The sequence below is a fragment of the Camelus ferus genome, chromosome 3 (assembly GCF_009834535.1).
Source record: "Camelus ferus isolate YT-003-E chromosome 3, BCGSAC_Cfer_1.0, whole genome shotgun sequence".
Classification (NCBI taxonomy): domain Eukaryota; kingdom Metazoa; phylum Chordata; class Mammalia; order Artiodactyla; family Camelidae; genus Camelus; species Camelus ferus.
Window position 1 is genome coordinate 3,902,766 of NC_045698.1, and position 14,331 is coordinate 3,917,096.

The following is a 14,331-nucleotide window of genomic DNA, read 5'->3' on the forward strand; positions in this document are numbered from 1 at the left end:
TTACAATACGAATCACACACTATGATCAATTGGGAATCCCCCTTGGTACGCAAAGATGGTTCAACATATTCAAATCAACAAATGTGATTCACCCCATTAATAGAATAAAAGACAAAAATCATATGATCATCTGGTGGATAGATGCAGAAAAAGTATTTGACAAAATCCAACATTCGTTCATAATAAAATTTCAACATATTGGATACAGAAGGAATATACCTCAACATAATAAAGACTTCATATGACAAGCCTACAGATAATTCATACTTAATTATGAAAGTCTGAAGGATTTTTCTCTATGGTCAAGATCAAGACCTGGATGCCCACTCTCATCACACTTATGCAACATAGTCCTAGAAGTCCTTACAGAATAATTAGTCAAGAAAAATAAGTAAGAGCCATCTAAATCAGAAAATAAGAAGTGAAATTTTCTCTGTTTATAAATCACATTATCTTATATATGGAAAATGCTAAAGGACTCCATCAAAAAACAAAACTAATAAACTAATTCAGTAAAGTTGTAGAACACAAAATCAACATACAAAATTGGTCATGTATCTATACACTAACATTAAACTCTCTGAAAAAGAAATACAGAGGAAAAATCTCATTTACAGTAGTATCAAAAACAATAAAATATATAGGAATAAATTTTACCAAAGAGGTGAAAGATCTGTACATTGAAAACTGTAAGAAATTGATGAAAGAAATGGAAGAAGGCACAAATAAATGGAAAGATAGCCCATGTTCATGGATTGGAAGAATTAATGTTATAAAAATGTCTACATTACCCAAAGCCATCTATGAATTCAATGCAATCCTTGTCCAAAATTCTAATGGCATTATTCTCAGGAAACGGAACAAACAGCACCAAAATTTGTATAGAACAACAAAAGACTGAATAGGAAAGCAATCCTGAGAAAGAAGGACAAAGCTGGGGATGGTGTACTCCCTGATTTAAAACTATACTACAAAGCTGTAGGAATTAAAACAGATTAGTACTGGCATAAAAACAGACATAGACCAATGGAACAGAACTGAGTTCCTCAGAAATAAACCTACACATATATGGTCAACTAATATTTGACAAGGAAGCCAAGAATACTCAATGGAGAAGTGATAGCCTTTTCAATATATGATATTGAGAAAACCATATATTCACATGTAAAACAATGAAACTGAACCACTATCTTATATCCTTCACAAAATTTTCCTTGAACTAGATTAAAGACAAATATAAGGCCCAAAACCTTAAAATTCCTAGATTAAAACACATGGAAAAATCTCCTGGACATGGTCTTGACAATGATTTTTTGGATATGATTCCAAAAGCATGAGCAACAAAAGAAAAAATAAACAAATGGGACTATGTCAAACTAAAAAATCCTCTACATGGCTAGAGAAACAATCAGTAAAATGATAAGACAACCTATGAGATGGGAGGAAATATTTGCAAGCCATATGTCTGATAAGAGGTTAATATCCAAAATATATTATACTCATACAACTCAAAAGCAAAAAGGCAAATAATCTAATCAGAAATGAACAAAGGACATGAGCAGAAAATTTTCCAAAGAGGACATACAACTGGCCAGCAGAAATATCAGAGACGCTTAACAGTATCATTCACCAGGGAAATGCAAACCAAAACCACAGCAAGATATCGCTCCACACCTGTTAGAAAGATCATTATGACAAGAAATAACAAGTGCTGGTGAGAATGCAGAGGGAAGGGAACCCTTGGGCACTGCTGATAAACATGTAAATTGCTGCAGCCACTGTGGAAAACAGTATGGAGGGTCCTCAAAAAATTAAAAATAGAACTTCCATATGATTCAGCAGCCCTACTTCTAGGTATATATCCAAACGACATGAAATCTCTATCTTTAAGAGATACCTGTGCCCCCATCTACATTGCAGCATTATTCACAAAGCTGAGGCATGGAAACAACCTAAATGTCCATTGACAGATGAATGAATGAAGAAAATGTATAATATTAATACAATGGAATATTATTCAGCCATAAAAAGACAATTCCATCATCTATGACAACATGAATGGACCTTGAAGGCTTTAAGCTAAGTGAAGTAAGTCAGACAGAGAAAGACAGATACTATGTGATGTCACTTACATGTGGAATCTAAAAAAGGTGAACTCATAGAAACAAGAGTAGTTTGGTGATTGCAAGGAGCTGGGGGCTGGGGGGTGATGGGAAGATGTTGGTCATAGGGTACAAACTTCCAATTATAAGATGAGTAAGTCCCAGGCATCTAATATATAGCGTGGTGACTATAGGCTAACAATTTAGTATACCTGAAAGTTGCTAGGAGAGTAGATCTTAAATGTTCTTATCACCACTCCCCCCCAAAAATGTTTATATTGGGTAATATAATTAAACTTATGTTGTATAAGATGTGTTAACTGACCTTACTGTGATAATAAATCCACAATATATACATGCATCAAATCATCACATTATACACCTTAGACTTACACAATGTTATATGTCAATTATATTTCAATCAAGTTGGAAAAAAAAAAAAAAGAATGCTTCAGCTGTGTGAGGATGGCTTTCTCCACTTAAGGATGGGCTTTCCCAAGTGAGGCTGAAGGTCTTGTCTTTCCCAAACCAGCCTCTTTAGTCGGACTCAGAACCATTAGTTTAAATATGAGTCCCTGAGTCAGAGCCTGGTTCCTCAAACTGTGGCTTATTCTACTCCAGAAAGAATGAGTTTGGTGTCTTTAAAATAAGCTCGGGAGAGCCCCACGCCTCTGGCATTTCAGACTGAAGCTTGTGTTATCATTTGGAGGCCATCAGAGCCCTGCATTAGACGGGCATCAGTAAGAAGCGATGCAGGGATCAGCAACGTGGGGTCATAAGCTCCTCAGTTTCCACCAAACACGGTGCACCCCTTGACATGAACCAGACTTATCACATGGGAAAACCATTCCAAGTGCCGTTTCAAGGCCGGGTCTCAGCACCACCTTTCACGTTCTCTCCACACAGGACCCAAATTTCCCCTCAGATGGAATTGATTTGGGATGACAGTTTCATGAGCTCTGCTCTGTTCAGTTTGAGCGGCAGCTACACCCGACCAGCACAACATCGCTGGTGGTGCTGTTCTCCTGTGGTACAGGATCCTGCACATGTGTGACAGGAAGCTCTTCTCTTGACTGACCCCACCATCCAGATGTATACAGTGTCCCAAAGAAGCAGGCTGTGGCCGCGTCAGCACCAATTGCTTACTTTTGCCCCAACAGCTCTTATATTATGCAAAAAAAAAAAAAAAAAAAGGCACAACTTCTCACTCTGACCCCTAATCTGCTAATATGTCCTGCGAACATGTGCAAAGACCAGCTCTCCTCACTCAAGAGGGAAAACATGAAGGGTAGAAGCAGTAGATCAACCATATTATTACCTTCAGCTTTTCATAGGTTGTTTTTGAATTTAATTTTGGAACGCTGTTTAAAACAGTGAAGGCACTGAAAGTGTTTTAGACTGCTTTCATGATTAGCACCCTTGCAGCCAGCTTCTATTCTGCAAAACCTAGGTGTCTATCATCTCATATACTCGCAAATAAACCGAACTAAAAACAGAGGGAAAACACTAAACCTTTGGACCATGTAGCTTGGGGCAAGTTCCATCTCTTAAGACCTTGAGTCCCTAACTACCAAAATGAGACACGGACAGTACCTGCTGCCTACAGTTCCTGCGGGGGGTAAATAAGCCATCATCCACTGGCTGGTCCACGCAAAGCATGCCACTGTTTTAATGAAAATGTACATTCAGGTGATGACATTTTCACTAAAAATTTTTATCTGTAAATGCCGAAGCCTTGCCTTCAGAGTTGTTCTTTCACACATAATTTTTACCATCTTTCATTTAGGTGGAAAAATAACTCATTATAGTCTGTTCTATCAGTGAGATTGACATCCTTAGAAGCATGGTTTTGAGGCATCTGTAGTTGTTTTCTTCCATTTCTCTTCCTTCCAACTTAAAATTTAAAATTTTTAAAAATTCAAAAAAATACACACATAAGTGCATACATATGCATCTATGTAGAAATAAACTGAATATAGATCATATATCATACATGTGTGTATGTCTCCCTCATCTCTGCCTTTATAGATATGTGTACACACACATAGAATGTATATAAGAACATGTATGTGATAAGAGAAACCTGCGAATTACATGTTAGGTAATCCCAAGACCAAAATAACAAAATGAAACCCAAGAAAACACCAAGAAAGTGAAATTCCCCAGCTTCTACTTCCCAGTGGGAGTCTCATCTAGTTTTCCCGTGAAACGATCCTGCAGATTTGAAAACTAAGTAACAGCCTCTCCCTGCCTGAGATCCTCTATTCTGGGAAGCTTGGAAATAAACTGAAAGTGAACTCCCAATTTTATAAAGCAAAACTTTCAAAGCATTGCCTAGTCAAAGCCTTGAAAATTAAAGTGCATTTTAAGTAACCTAGTGGAATGTCTAAGGTAAAAGAAATAGCACCTGAAATGCAAGTAACCCCTTTAGTGTGCAGAGACGTGGGCTCTGCGTGCTGGCTCCGTCCCCCCCGGGGGCCCAGCAGGGCAGGGGATGGGGCTGGGGTGGAGGCGTTCAGACCTTCTTCAAGAACCTGCCGCTGGGAGACCACAAAGGGAGCAGAGTTGGCAAACAGCCCTGGTTCCCACCCTATGGATCCAGCCTGGGCTGCTCCCAGCCAGAGACTGAGTGTGGTCGGGGTGCAAGGAAGAGCCCACTCCTGTCCGCATGGGACTTCTCCAACATTACACCTGCTCAGCTTGTCACTATGTGCTGAATCAGGAGTGTGTGTGTGTGTGTGTGTGTGTGTGTGTGTGTGTGAGATACTGGCTTCTCTCACAGGACTCATTGTTTTTTAACATGCTCCTACCCAAACCCTTCTGGTATAGATAATCTTTTCTTTCAGAAAAATGTGTGGAAATAAATCATACAAGGCAGGTGATTACTTGCATGAGGGTGGGGCTTCACTGTAGGGTTTCTAGAGGACTTTTTGCAGAGGCAAGACTTCTAAGGCATCTCCTCATCCCCTGCAGAAATGTAGTTATGCCCCCGAGTCCAGGTGAGACCTGTGACTACCTTCTCAACAAGCAAACACGGCAAAGGCCACTTCTGGGATTCTGTCATGTTGCCTAAAACAGCCTTAGCAGGCTGGCTCTGGACAAGCTCCTTTGCTGACTGAGGAGGTAAGCGGCTGTGCTGCCAAGAGCTGAGGGCGAAACTCTAGCTGACGGCCAGTGAGAAGCCAGAGCCCTCAATCCCACAGCCTCAAGGAGTGGATTCTGCCCACACCCTGGGGAGCCTGGAAGTGGACCCTTCCCCAGCTGAGCCTCTAGATGAGAACTCACCTCTGGCCAACACTTCACAGCCTTGTGACCATCAGCAGAGGACACAGTCAGTGGGCTGTGCCCTGACTCCTGACCACAGAAACTGTGGATGATACATTACTGCTGAATGAATGCAGTAGTGTGCACTTTAAATCACATGAAGAAGATAAACCTCATTAAATTTTCTTACCCCCCCCCCCCAAAAAAGAAAACCACAAAAGAACACAAGAACGTGCCCTGGATGTGGTAGAAATCATGGGTGTATGTGTGTCTCCAGACTCACCAAGATGTGCACATTAAACACATGTACAAGTTTTTGTGTATCAGTTAAATCTCAATCAAAGAAAATTTTAAAATATTATTGTCTTCAGCTGTTGAGGTTGCAGCAATTTGTTACCCAGAAACGGGTAACTGATACGCACACACGGATGAAGGCTTAGTGGAGCTTAGTTGTTACTCCGGCGTACCCGTTACGCTTGGGTAGAGATTAGTTTAAGAGCTGGGCCCTATTAGAATGTGCTGACATGGACAAATCCTCTTGACAATGGTCCATGGGCCCCAGGCATTTCACCGTCACACCAGTGCCAGCCTTCCTGTCCTTCAGGTGTGGACAGGAAAATGGGGATGTGGTCACAGCGTCCTGCCCGTCTTGGGCAGTTAGGAATGGATCTCACCGAGGCTCGAATCATGCATCTTGAAGTGCGAGATGAAGATGATCTCAAGGCACTTACTGAGGCAACAGCTATTCTGTGTGGACTTCTCTGCACAAAGTTGTAATTCATCTATTTTATAGTCTTTACAGTTTCATAGCATAGTTTAGAAGAACGTAGGCTCTTTTATAGTAAAGTGCCAGCATGTTTCCATCTCAGGAGCATTGAAATCCATGTGCAAGAACCAAATAGACATTACTTCCTAATTAGGCAGGATTCCAGGTGTCCCATGTCCGACTTCCTCACGTGCTCTTTAAAGAGACTGGGGTCAACTAGGGGTCTAGTCTCTCCTAATGTCTTAGCTGTGATGGCACAAGGCACAATTTGCTCCGGGGTGGGAGGTGTGAGGACGGCCAATGACCTCTTCGCTCGTCTTCTGTGATTACATCTGAGGAGTGTCTGGGATTTTTTTCCCTACAGGTGAAGGATGGAGGAGCATTTTGATAGCCCATCTCCTGTACTGTTGGGTTTGTTTTCTTCTCCAAGGATGTAACTCAGCTGTAACAAGATGCAGAAGTGAGGCAAACAATATTTTCTGCACCAGAATTCACTTTCCAAGAAACTTCCTAAAATATAATTGTTTAAATGAGATGCTCTTTTACATTAACTGCAAGTTTTCACTATCATGTCAATCGGATCAGTCCTCAAAGCTGGAGCGGGGAGTCCCACTGCCCAGGGAGGCAGGTGGTCCTCCTGACAGAGGACCTCCTTCTATAGGTAAGGTCTGCCCTGCGTTCTGTTGCCTGTTCCCGCCGTGGGGGCAAATGTGCTATCTGTCCTGGAAGGAGTCTTGCTGGGAAAGCAGGCTCCCACTCACTGATCCTCACACAGGGGTGACTCTGACAGCACCCCGTTTGTTCCCAGAGCCAGGTGCCATGTGGTTTTATGACAGCAAGGTCCCCTTGTGTAAGATGAATAAGAATATACGTTCTGATCATAACATGTCTTCAAACTGCAAAAGTTCTTTGAATGGAAGAATTCACCCATGCTCAAAAAATCATAGACTTTCCCTACTTGGTTCTTATCTCTTAGTTCAAACTGGGAGGTTTAAAAAAATCCCTTTAAAAAAACCATATGATATCACTTATATGGGAAATCTAAAAGAAAAAAAAAAAGACACAAATGAACTTATTTGCAAAACAGAAACAGACCCACAGACATAGAAAACAAACTTACGATTACTGGAGGGGAAGGGAAGTGGGAAGGGGTAAGCTGGGAGTTTGAGATTTTCAGATACTAACTACTATATATGAAATAAAGAACAAGGTTCTATTGTACAGCACAGGGAACTATATTCAATATATTATAGTAACCTATCATGAAAAAGAATATGAAAAGGAATATATGCATGTTTATGCATGACTGAAACATTATGCTATACACCAGAATTTGACACAACACTGTAAACTGACTATACTTCAATTTTTAAAAAAATCCCTTCTATGTCACATTTTTTTTAAAGTGATTTCACTGGACATTTCTCATTTGCTCCAGGAGTCTGACTTTTATAAGCTGTGTCGACAAGCTTCCTTGCCCTCCGCCTCCCCAATTGTCTTCATCCAAGGAAGATCACTGGTCGCTCCAGAGGGAGGGGCAGGATGGGGTCAGGGTGTTTACTCCTGGCACCTCGACACACACATGGGCTGTCACGGGCTGTCTGACTCACCACTGTTGGTCCCAGCTTTTGCCAGTGTCCCTCTCCACTCGGTCTCTCTACCCCAGGTTCCTGACTCCTGTGCCCCGACCGCTTAGAACCAGGCACTGCGCCATTCGGAGCTCTCTGCTTCCTGCCCACATCTCTGGAACGAAGCACTCCTCCACCTCCCCGTCGGAGTGTGCCATCTATTTTCGCAAGGACCTCCACCTGTGCACCACCTGTGATCACACAAGATGCTGACAAAACCCAGGAGGGAAGAAGGCCATTCATGCTTTTCTCTGACAGAAAGAAGTCGAGGTGTGGAGGGCGGGACCAGCTCACTCACGACCAGAGAGCTCTTTGCTGACAGAGGCTGGCGGGAGACGGAGGTCCCTCCCGGAGGTCCCTCCCCTCCCCAGAGCTCTTTCTTCTCAGTGCATCTCTGCTTTCAGTTTTAAACCAGAGCTGGAAGTTGGCTTCATCATGCACTCATTTAAGAGAAAATTGGATGCCAAGAATGTTCTTATATTTTTTACTTATGTTTATTCTCTTATTATAAAGCACCTCGGGCTCATTGACAAGGGGCACAGCATTAATTTAAAATTAACAGATAGCGCCATGGAAATTGGAAGTCTGGGTTATAGCCCGCGTGATTAATTGTTCTAGTCCTGACCAGAATAAAAGGCTATGCTAATGAGACTAGCTGGCACACTCCCCGTCACGTTCCTGTTAGCCAGGCGCCGCTAATAATGCCCCTCCTGAGCGACTCGAGGCCGCCCGCTTCACACCCCGGCTTCACGCTTCAGGGGGTTCGGAGCTCCAGGGCGGCACTGCGGCGTCTGGATGTGCCGGTCCAGCACCTGGGCCAGGTGACAGGTGCACTGCCTGCGTCCGGTGCCTCTTTGTCTGCTGGGCTCTTATCATCCATGAGCTTCCCTGAGAAGTGGAGGTGGTGTTTCCCACCCACATTTCAGGTGTCCTTTTACAAGCAGACTCTGATTTAGGTGACCAGCTCAAAATAGAGAAGCTATCTGAATTTAACACATGAAGTCATAAAGCTGCAGCGCAGCTGAGGAATCAATGAAACGATTGTTACTCTTGGCCTACGCACCAGTCCCCACTGCTGTGAAGATTACGAGGAATAAGACCTTTGTTCTCTCAAGTTCAGGCCAGCGAGGGAGACGAGCGTCCAAGGACACCTGCCGGATATCACCACGATCATCAGCTGTGAAACTAGAAGCCGGTGCTGTGTGAGCAGAAGTGGGGAGAGTGGGCGCACCTGTCTTGCTCCAGGTTTTAGTGGAAGGCTTTCAACTTCTCACCTTTGAGTGTTGTGCTGGCTGCGGGTCTGTCATAAACAGCTTTTATTATCTTGAGATGTGTACGTATACGTATGATGGAAGCATTATGCTGTACACGAGAAATTGACACAACATTGCCAACTGACTATACTTCAATAAAAAAATATTAAAAAAACTAGAAACTTCTGTGTGCAGATGGACCCCTCTTACTAAACCTCAGCTGACAGGCATTACCATTGCTCAGCACTGATGTGGTTGGAAACCTTTACCTTCTCCTACCTGTCCTTGGACCGCCAGGGTCTCAGGCACTTCCTCATGACTGAGTGAGCCAAACCCTCCCACCTATTGGTTTTAGCCTGATCATTGCCACTTCTCACAGCCCTGTGCATTCTTACTGCCTTTATGCTTCCAGCGCCACAGTTGCCAGGATTCAGTTAGGGATTAAGAATATTAGGATGAACAAAAGAGAAAAGCATGGCTCACTCCTGGGATGTTCTGGGCTGAGGGATGCTGGGTGCACATGCCCTGAGGCAGGGAGCACTGGGCTGAACTGCATAAGGAAGACCTGCTCTGCCTGCTGGGGCGGTAAGCAGGTGAGAGGGACAACTTCAGAGAAGTCGGCAGGGCGGGCTCTGCGGGCCAAGCCAGGGATGGAATGACTGATATGATTTGCTTTTTGAAGCACCTACAGGCTGTTGAAGAACAGTGCCTGGGAGATGCCGAAAGTGGTTGCCAGGAGACCAGGTAATTGATGAGGTGAGGACTGGGTCAGGAGGAGACCAAGGCTGAGGTGGTGCAGGAGGGAGGAAGGTGAGGGAGTCCTGGCCAGGACTTCCGATGCCAGCCATTGTTTAATGCCCGGATGCATTTTTTTCTGGTTCAAATAGAGGTGTTGTCCATGCCTCCAATGATGGTTTCCATGGCGACTCTCCGGCCTTGCTCTTCCAGATCAGCAATAAATGCATGGAGAAGGACCCTGGGCTGGGTGCCTCTTCATCAGGAAAAAGCTCCCCAGGTAGTTAAAACAAGGAATTGTACAAGTTATTTACACCTCTCCCTCCTGAGGAAGGCAGGGAGAGACTTGTAAAATCTCCTTAAACTTTAGCCCAGCCGGAAGACCCGAGTACAAGTCTTTTCTCTACCCCAGTCTGCGTCTGGGCACAGGAGTCATCCTACTAGTATCTTTTGCTGAACATTTAAGTTCTTCCTCCCACAAGCTTAGCATTAGGTGAGCAGTAGTGCTAAGCTATTCCTTCAGGAGGACCACGTGGGTGTCAGCCAATCCAGCTCTCAGCCACCCTCCCAAAGCTTCAAACACAGCTCTTGATATTTAGGTTTTTATCTTCCATCTCATGAATCTTAGAATTGATGAGGACCTGCACTTTTATTTTCAGTCTAATTCCTGTTTTGTAATTATGTTGCAAATAACCACCATTTTGTCTGTTGTTTTAACTCTTCCCAGATGCTATTCTCTGAGTGTACATCATGATGTATGTTGCGAGCTGTTCAGATGTGCTTTAGGAAAAAGAAAACATGTGACCGTGCACTGACAGGCTGCATTTCTTGGAGGAGCCTCGTGTCTGCAGGACCAACTGGGAGGCAGTGGCAGGAATTCAGAGAGAAAAGCGGCACCTGGGGATGGCAGTGCAGGGTCTGGGGCAGGATCCTTCATTGGACTTGGTGGTTCATTGGAGGTGGGGATAGAGGAGAAGGCAGACGTGAGGATAACTCCCACCAAAGACCGATGTCAAAGCAGTGAGGTTAGAGGTAGGAGGTGCAACTAGATTTAGTGTGTTGTGCTGGGGGCTTCTATAAACAGGGCTGTGCCGGGACACAGGTGGAGAGGGATCAGCTAACCTCACAGCGCGGACACACTTCCCTGAGGGAAGGGGGGCAGGAGCAGAGGGGTGAGGGCAGAACCCTGGGGAAAGGCTCCACTTACGGACCAGCAGAGGAAGAAGACACCAAGAGGGCGGTGGAAAAGGGCAGCCCGAAGGCTGGGGAGTCGAGGAGGGTGTACATCGCACCCAAAACCCGCGTCCACCCTTCTGCACCTCCTCCGAGCCGGGAGGCTGCCTGGGACCGATTACACTTATCGGCGCCTGTGCCTTTAACTCCAGGTAGAGTCCGGCCAGCGGTTGGCACAGGCCAGAGACAAGAGGTGCTAAGGCTGGAACATGATGACCGTGCTTTGCCACTTGCTTCCTGGTGTTGCCAGTACCTGGGGCCTGGCCACCTCTTAATGTTTTCCCTGGGCCCTGTGCATAATCTTTTTGTAGACTCTTCATTAAACACTCATCAGTTAAGCTGTTTTAAGATCAATATATTTTCCCAGCTTGGACCCCGAGTGATGCAATGCTCCCAGTTTGCACCAGGTCAAGGAGGTCACAAGACTGGGACTAAAATGTGCTCTTTGAGGGAAAAAACCACACACACATATGGTCAATTCACCTTTGACAAAGGAGGCAAGAACATACAATGGAGAAAAGACAGTCTCTTTGGCAAGTGATGTTGGGAAAACTGGACAGCAGCATGTAAAACAATGAAGCTAGAACACTCCCTCACAGCACACACAAAAATAAACTCAAAGTGGCTTAAAGACTTAAATATATAAGACAGGGCAGCATAAATCCCCTAGAAGATAATACAGGAAAAACACTCTGACATAAAGTGTAGCAATGTTTTCCTAAGTCAGTCTCCCAAGGCAAAATAAATAAAAGCAAAAATAAACAAATAGGACCTAATTAAACATAATCTTTTATACAGCAAAGGAAACTATAAGAAAAACAAAAAGATAACCCTTTAAAATGGGAGAAAATACTTGCAAACAATGTGACTGACAAGGGCTTAACCTCCAGAATATACAAACAGCTCATGCAACTCCATAACAACAACAACAAAAAGCTGATCAAAAATGGGCAGAAGACCTAAATAGACATTTCTCCAATAAAGACATACAGATGGTCAATAGGCACATGGAAAAACGCTGAATTTCACTAATTATCAGAGAAATGCAAATCAAAACTACAATGAGGTGTCATCTCACACTGGTCAGAATGGCGATCGTGAAAAAGTCCACAAACAATAAATGCTGGAGACAGTGTGGAGAAAAAGGAACCTTCCTACACTGCTGGTGGGAGTGTAATTTGGTGTAGCCATTGGAAAACAGTACAGAGATTCCTTAAAAAACTAAAATTAGAGTTACCGTATGATCCAGCAATCTCACTTCTGGGCATATATCTGAAGAAAATTCTAATTTGAAAAGACACATGCACCCCGATGTTCATAGCAGCACTGTTTACAACAGCCAAGACATGGAGACAGCCTGAATGTCCGTGGACAGATGACTGGATAAAGACATGAGATTTATACTCAGCCCTAAAAAGTAACGAAATGCCATTTGCAATAACATAAATGGACCTAGAGATGATCACACTAAGTGGAGTATGTCAGACAGAGAAAGACAAATATCATAGGCTATCACTTATATGTGGAATCTAAAAGAAAAATGACACAAGTGAACTTATCTACAAAACAGACAGACTCACAGACATAGAAAACAAATGGTTACCAAAGGGAAAGTAGGGGGGATAAACTGGGAGTCTGGGATTAGCAGATACACAGTACTATCTGGAAAGTAGATAAACAACGAGGACCTACTGTGGAGCACAGGGAACTATATTCAGTAGCTTGTAATGACCTATAATGGAAAAGAGTACTTGTACTCATGTATAGCTGACCCTCTATGCTGTACACCAGAAGCACAACATTGTAAATCAACTACACCTCAATGAAAAAAAAATGCGCTCTTTGAATTCAGCTCTCGGGGCTCTGTGCCAGCGGTGGGGTCTGCTTCAGTAAAGGCGTGGGGAGAAGGCTACGTGAGCACCACCGGGAATCGGCTGTTTCCAAGGGTCCTCACTGCAGACACTATGCAGCCCTGGTATTCTATGCAGGGTCCCTCCCAGAAGGAAAGGGGGCGCCTTCATCATGAGCTTACGGTCGTAGCGCTTTATTCAGTTGTGGTGGCTGCTGTTAATGACGTTCTTAATAGGGGTTGTCTTTTATTTCTTAAAATGTTAACTGCCATTATTTTCTCAGCATGCTGCGCTGTGACCTTGCCCCTCGGCGCTCTGATGCGGGCGAAGTCCAGGATGACTCAGAGCTCTGATGCGCAAGTCCTGGCCTGTCAACGACCAAAGAGCTACAGGCATCACTTCCACCCCTTCTCTGCATCCAGCAGGCGAGACGGTGCCCAGAGCACAAAGGGAAACCAACCAGGGGTGCCTGGCCGAGGGGAGCAGCTGGTAACTTCCAGCCAGCAAGGTCCTTCCATTCATCCGAAATCCCTGCGGCCTCAGAGCACGGGGGCCGGCCGAAGTGGAATCTTCGCATCAGTGTTTCCATGGTGCTCGTTCAGATCACAAATGGCATGAATCCTAGTCTAGTTAATTCTCAGCCATGGAAAGAATTTTGTTCTCTGCTGTTTCTGACCTTCCCATCTTACAATTATTCATTACATTCTTGCCCAAGGTGACTTGAGTAGAGAGAGTAATTGATTCATGTAAAGAATAATCTTTTCTATCAGAAAAAAAGTGTTTTTAATAGCTGGATTTTAGTAACGAAGTCACATGAATTGCAGGAATAAAGATTTTCTTCAGAAAGCAATGAACTCCAAAAGATGAGGATTTATTTCACGCCCCCAAATGTTACTACCCGCCACGTACCTCCTGCCTGATACAACGGCCCTCCTTGTCTCTCAGACTTGCCGGATACCCCAGGGGCAGGCAGAACGGTCCGTCCGACACCCCGTAGAGACGGCCTTGCAGGGAGACAGAAGGACATTATTTCTTGTCCATCAAGGATGCTCTTCAAAGTTCTCCTCATACAGATGATGAGGGATACAGTGAAGATTTTAATCAGCTCTGCTAACTTTTAAAATCATTTAAAAATGTTACCATTTTTTTTTCCTAAAATACCAGGCCTTGCCTTTTGTATATTTTATGACACTTGAATTAAACTAAGCAGAAAGCAGACTCCAAAGATCACTGTACTCCTACATCTCATGGTTTATTTTTTAATGGTGAAATCTTTATATAAGCTGGCACCCACAAAGCCAGTGGCCCAAAGGGCAGCTGCATCTGGAGATGGACTGCAGGCTGGGACCATGCACCCGGTCCTGGGGCAACCTCTCTGCCGTTGCCTGTGACCCAAAGCAGAGACCTTTCCTGAACCCCCGTTTCCCCTTCCCCAGCCTCTGCAAGGGAATGAGAACAGAAAGAAAGAGTTCTTAGGGTCTTTCCCAGCTCTCACAGTCC